Here is a 6,428-nt window from a genome sequence, read left to right as displayed (position 1 = left end):
TCTTGTCTGATGGACGAAGCGTTGAATCCATCAGAAGACTTCGATCGCCAGTCATGTGATTAGTGCATCCACTATCCATAATCCATTCGGAAGCACGAGGTGTTGTAGCCTACAGTGCAGTTTGGGGGATAGGCTTCACCAAGCGAGTTGTGAAGCAGAAACATTTGACGAACAAGTGGAACATGGAAATTCAGGTCTTGGTTAGGATACACAGGATGAGTGTCAAGGAAATATGGAGTAAAATACATGGTAAGACCATTTGGGCATTTTATCTTGCACCCTACAAGGTTCTTAAGGTCTCCAGCATTAGCTTTGGATGCTTTTGATTTCCGGCTGGAGACCTTTCCCTGCAAAAGAGAGTTAAGTTTTCTTAACCACCCACATCTTCAGGGGTGGCTTAGAAGCAATGAGTCTAAGTGCAGCATCTGAGAACTTTGGCTTTGGAGCCCTAGTAAATAGCCTTGCAGGGGGTGAATAATACTCATATGAGTAAGCAGAAAAGTTCTTAGTTCTACGAACATAGCAGTTTGATGAAACATGCTCATATTCATGGGTTTGAGTATGATTTCCCTGCAAAACATTGACGTTAGGGTGACTCGTATGAGTGCACGGTCTGTATGAAGCTTTAGGACCATATGAAGCCTTTGGTATGTGGTTTGTCTTCTTCACAGGTGGTGTCATGATGACATTCACTGGAAGATTCTCAAGAACACTTTTAGGTACCCATATCTTCTTCATAGGTGGTCCATTCCTGCAGTTAGTACCAATATACCTGGCAAACACTTCACCATTCTGATTCTTAAACATTTTATAGTTTGCATCAAAGGATTCATCAATGATAATGGGGTTAGAACAAGTGAAACCAGATAAGGTGTATAGATCTACTGAAGGTTCCTTTGCAGCAACCCATGTGGTTTTGGGGTACTGCTCAGCCTTCCAGTACGAACCATCAACATTCATTTTCCTCTCGAACCCAACACCCTCTTTTCTAGGGTTTCGGTTCAAAATATGCTTTTTGAGGACATCACAGAATGTCTGATGCCCTTTGAGGATTTTGTACATCCCTGTCTCAAGCAGTCTCTTCAACCTGGCATTCTCATCAGCAATAGTAGTGGTATCCTCAGTAGAGGGGTTAGTTACCACTTCAACATTTGAAGATATAGCAACAACAGTAGCAGTAGAGCATTCAACAACAGAGGTAGCATTATCACGCTCAATGCATTTTAAACATGGTGGTTCAAATCCTTCCTGAGCGGGATTGGTCTGTTGAGCGCGAAGTGACTCATTCTCCTTTTGAAGATCTTCATGATCTAATCTCAATTTCTCAAGTTCCTGCTTCCTTTGAAGATAATCATAGGAAAGCTTTTCATGAGAAGTTGTGAGCGATTCATGTCAACCTTCAAGTTCCTGATACTTAACATGAAGATTTTTGATGTCTTCAATTAAGGACTGAGTCTTAGTCATTTCCGCGTCCAACAGATCATCGCTTTTGTCTAACAGTTTTTGAATATGTTCCATAGCTTTCTGTTGTTCAGTTGCAATTTTAGCAAGTTTTTTATAGCTAGATTCACCGTCAGAGTCATCTTCACTTGATGTTTGAAAGTAAGCATCGCGAGAGTTTACCTTGGCACCATGTGCCATGAAGCAGTAGGTGGGAGTCGAGTCGTTCTCGTCATCAGTGTTGGTGACGGAGCCATTGTCTTCAGTGTTGAAGATGGACTTGGTGACGTAAGCTGTAGCTAGAGCCAGACTTGCGACACCAGAGTCGGACTCCTCCTCAAACTCCACCAACTCTTCTGAAGCAGACTCCTCCTATGAATCCTTTTCCTTGCCAACAAAAGCACGTGCCTTGCCTGATGAGCTCTTCTTGTGCGATGAACACTTGGAGGGAGATTTGGAAGAAGACTTTGAGGATTTCTTCTTCTTCTTGTCATCAGAATCATATTCTTTGCTCTTCTTCTTCTTCTCATTGTCCCATTGTGGACATTCAGAGATGTAGTGGCCAGGTTTCTTGCACTTGTGACATGTTCTTTTCTTGTTGTCATGGGTGGGAGCTTCATCATCCCTTGAGCTGGATCGTGAAGACTTTCTAAAGCTTTTCTTCCTAGTGAATTTCTGGAACTTCTTCACAAGCATAGCAAGCTCCTTTCCAATGTCTTCAGGATCACCAGAACTGCAGTCAGATTCTTCTCTAGATGAGGAAGCAGCAGCCTTTGCCTTCAAAGCGCGAGTTCGGACATAATTGGGACCATAGATATCTCGTTTCTCAGATAGCTGGTACTCATGTGTGTTGAGCCTCTCAAGTATGTCAGACGGATCGAGTGTCTTGAAATCAGGGCGTTCTTGTATCATCAGGGCTAAGGTGTCAAATGAGCTGTCAAGAGATCTCGGTAGTGTCTTCACTATTTCATGCTTCGTAATGTTAGTTGCACCGAGTGCACGGAGCTCATTTGTGATATCAGTGAGGCGATCAAACGTGAGCTGAACTTTCTCGTTGTCGTGTCTTTTGAAGCGGTTGAAGAGGTTGCGGAGAGTACTGATTCTTTGATCATGCTGAGTTGAGGCGCCTTCATTAACCTTGGAGAGCCAGTCCCAGACTAGCTTCGACGTTCCCAGAGCGCCCACACGGCCATACTGCCCTTTGGTCAGATGACCACAAATGATGTTCTTGGCAGTAGAGTCCAGTTGAATGAACTTCTTTCTTGACATCAGCAGGGGTGACACCTTCACCAGTCTTGGGAACGCCATTCTTGACGACATACCACAGATCGACATCAATGGCTTCAAGATGCATGCGCATCCTATTCTTCCAGTAGGGATATTCAGTGCCATCAAAGATGGGGCACGCAACAGAGGTTTTGATTATCCCTGCAGTCAACATAGCTAAACTCCAGGTGGTTAAACCAAATCACACAGAACAAGGGAGTACCTTGCTCTGATACCAATTGAAAGGGCTAGTTATCGACTAGAGGGGGGGTGAATAGGCGATTTTTATGAGAGTCTTCAAAACATGGGAGTTTAGAAGACAAACAATAGAAATAACACTATTCGAATGCAGCGGAAGGTAGACTACACTAGACAAGCCATAGCCAAGTATTCAATGAAGTGAAAGCACGAAGACTATTAGCATCTAGGTAGTAAGGATCAAGATGGAAGATAGTATGAAGCCAATCAGATCAGGTAGTCACACAATGAAGTCAAACAGATAGTGCAAGCAGGCAATGACTTCACAAAGACAAACAGTAAGTAGAGAGAAGTGAGAGATAGAACCAGTAGCTTCAGGAGGACATGGATTTGTTCGACCAGTTCCAGTTGCTGTGACAACTGTATGTATGGTTAGGGAGGCTAAGATTCAACTCAAAAGACCGCGTCTTCACCTTATTCCCCTTGAGCTAAGAACACCTAGTCCCCACCCAATTACTTTGATAAGTCTTCAAGGTAGACTTCCGAACCTTCACAGACTTCGTTCACCGGCAATCCACAATGGCTCTTGGATGCTCCGAACGACGCCTAACTGGCTAGAGGATTCATAGTCCTGAAGTGTAACAAGTCTTCAGATCACACGGACAGAAAGACTTCAGTGATGCCAAACACTCTTTGGGCTCTGGGTGGTTTGGGCTTTGTTCTCGCAAGGATTCTCTCTCAAAAGCTTCAGAGGTGGGTTGCTCTCAAACGACAAAAGCTGTATCTAACTCTGAGCAGCCACCAATTTATGGTGTAGGGGGTGGGCTATTTATAGCCACTGGGCAACCCGACCTGATTTGTCCGAAATGACCCTGGGTCACTAAGGAATTGTCACGTGTCACAATGGTCAGATTTCAAACACACGCGATAGCTTGACTTGGGCTACAAGTCAAGCTGACTCACCCGACTCTGGATAAGATTTGTTCTCATTGTCTTCACTCGAAGACATAGGATTTGGTTGAGAATCACTTCAGTCACTCTGACTTTGTTCACTTGGACCCCACTTAACAGTGTGGTAGTTCCTATGACTCAACAACAAAGAAAAGAAACATCGAAATAGCTAAGTCTTCGCGCTCCATAGTCTTCACTCAATGTCTTCTCGTGTCATACTCTTCAATGTGAATATCTTCACACACCACCATTGTCTTCAATGTCTTCACACATTTTTAGGGGTCATCTCCAGTAGGTAAACCGAATCAATGAGGGACTACTACCTGTGTTATCCTGCAATTCTCACAAACACATTAGTCCCTCAACCAGGTTTGTCGTCAATACTCCAAAACCAACTAGGGGTGGCACTAGATGCACTTACAACATACAAATTTTGTTTGTGCTTGTTTTGGTGCATCACGGAGCTCCATGGGAGTTTTTATGGCAAAACTTTGGCCGTTTTATGGATACAACATCGCGAGACATACCGTGAATACAACTTTCAAGGTAAGTTGATCGTACCGACGAGCCATCTTGCACCATTCGGAATAAACTATAATTTTTCGAGTGCAGAAACGAAGTAAGGATGATCTGTTACATGCTTTATGATCCAAGAATAATGCATCCACTGGTGAAAATGTGAGGGTGGTTGCGGGATGGTTGATAGGTCATGTAACGTATGAATTCTTGGGTTTCGGTGCAACAAGGATCCTCCTCCTTGTGTCGTAACTGAACATGTAGTCTTTCTAGTTTGTAATGGAAGGATGGTGCATTTTTCTATATGTTATTGTCCATATATCACTCCGTAGGTGAGCTCACGGAAGAGTGGTAGAGGGTGGAAGAGTGTACTTCAAGCATAAAATCGTCCGGAAGTCAATTTTACAAGCCGAATATTGCCTCCAAAATGTTGTCGAAGCCCGCAAGTGGGTTACAGGTGCATACAACTTTTGGTTGTGATTGTTTTGGCAGGTCATGGAGCTCTAATGGAGTTTTTATGGTTATATTGTGGCTGTTTATGGATACAACATTGTGGGACAGACTGTGAATATGACTTTCAAGGTAAGTTGATCGCACCGACGAGCCATCTTGCACCACTTGGAATGACCTATAATTTTTAGAGTGCATAAACAAAGTGAGGATGAATTGTTACGTACTTTATGATCCAACAATAATCCATCCACTGGTGAAAACGTGAGGGTGGTAGCGGGATGGGTGATAGACCTTGTAACTTATGCATTATTGGGTTTCGATGCAACAAGGAGCCTCCTCCTTATGTCGTGACTGAACCTATAGTCTTTCTAGTTTGTAATGGAAGGATGGTGCATTGTTCTATATGTTATTGTCCATATATCACTCCGTAGGTGAGATCACAGAAGGGTGGTAGAGGGTGGCAGAGTATACTTCAAGCATAAAATCGTCCGGAACTCAATTTTACAAGTTGGACATTGCCTCCGAAATGTTGTCAAAGCCCGCGAGTGGGTTACAGGCGCATACCACTTTTGGTTGTGATTATTTTGGCGGGTCATGGAGTTCTAATGAGGTTTTTATGGCAATATTGTGGCTATTTTATGGATACAACATCGTGGGATAGGTCGTGAATAGGACTTTCAAGGTAAGTTGATCGCACCGACGAGCCATATTGCACCATTCAGAGTGACCTATAATTTTTCGAGTGCATAAACAGAGTGAGGATGATCTGTTACGTACTTTATGATCCAAGAATAATGCATCTGTTGGTGAAAACATGAGGATGGTAGCGGGATGGGTGATAGACCATGCAACATATTAATTCTTGGGTTTTGATGCAATGAGGAGCCTCCTTTCTTGTGTCGTGACTGAACCTGTAGACTTTCTAGTTTGTAATTGAAGGATGGTGCATTGTTCTATATTTTATTGTCCATAAATCAGTCTGCAGGTGAGCTCACGGAAAGGTGGTAGAGGGTGGCAGAGTATACTTCAAGCATAAAATCATCCGGAACTCAATTTTACAACCCGGATGTTGCCTCCGAAATGTTGTCGAAGCCTGCGAGTGGGTTATGGACGCATACAACTTTTGCTTGTGATTGTTTTGGCGGGTCATGGAGCTCCAATGGAGTTTTTATGGCAAAATTGTGGCCATTTTATGGATACAACATGGCGGGGCAGACCGTGAATACAACTTTCAAGGTAAGTTGAACGCATTGACGAGCCATCTTCCACCATTCAGAATGACCTATAATCTCTCGAGTGCATAAATGGAGTGAGGATGAACTGTTGCGTACTTTATGATCCAAGAATAATGCATCAGCTGGTGAATACGTGAGGGTGGTAGCAAGATGGGTGATAGACCATGTGATGTGGACATGACTACCTTGGATAATACCAAAAATATTGCATACATGTATATTTGTGAGGTGATTTCTAATGCAAACTATGCAATAATTTATTTATGTCATCAAAGAGGAAAATACTTCACAAACTTTTGTGCCATGTCTAATTGCAGGTGTATGGGACATTTGTACGATCCACGTATGAAGATAAGGGAAAAAGAGAAG

The sequence above is a fragment of the Triticum aestivum genome, chromosome 7B (genome assembly GCF_018294505.1).
Source record: "Triticum aestivum cultivar Chinese Spring chromosome 7B, IWGSC CS RefSeq v2.1, whole genome shotgun sequence".
NCBI lineage: Eukaryota > Viridiplantae > Streptophyta > Magnoliopsida > Poales > Poaceae > Triticum > Triticum aestivum.
The sequence above is the reverse complement of the archived record's forward strand: the minus strand, read 5'-3'. Positions refer to the sequence as shown.